Here is a 223-nt window from a genome sequence, read left to right on the forward strand (position 1 = left end):
CAAGGCAAGGGGTAATTGCGTGCCACATGGCTGAAAAACCTCTCGAGGGGCGCAGGGCAAGAGTTGTGGAATTTGAGGGACCGACCGACCGTGGGGAAGGGGGGGGGGGTGCTTGAGAGTAAGGTAAGTAATTGGAGAGGAGGTAGGGAGAGGCTAATGGAAGAACAGATGGGGGTAGAGGAAAGAGATGGAAGAAAGGGAGTTAATAAAATAAAATAAAAAA

The 223-nt window shown here is 50.2% G+C and overlaps 1 protein-coding gene across 1 annotated transcript in view; it reads left to right on the forward strand.

Annotated features, from left to right (window-relative positions):
• Window positions 1-223, forward strand: part of LOC119586670 (protein groucho-like) — a gene marked incomplete in the record, with an annotated part of 70613 nt that overhangs the window by 48037 nt on the left and 22353 nt on the right.

The sequence above is a fragment of the Penaeus monodon genome, chromosome 21, assembly GCF_015228065.2.
Source record: "Penaeus monodon isolate SGIC_2016 chromosome 21, NSTDA_Pmon_1, whole genome shotgun sequence".
Lineage (NCBI taxonomy): Eukaryota > Metazoa > Arthropoda > Malacostraca > Decapoda > Penaeidae > Penaeus > Penaeus monodon.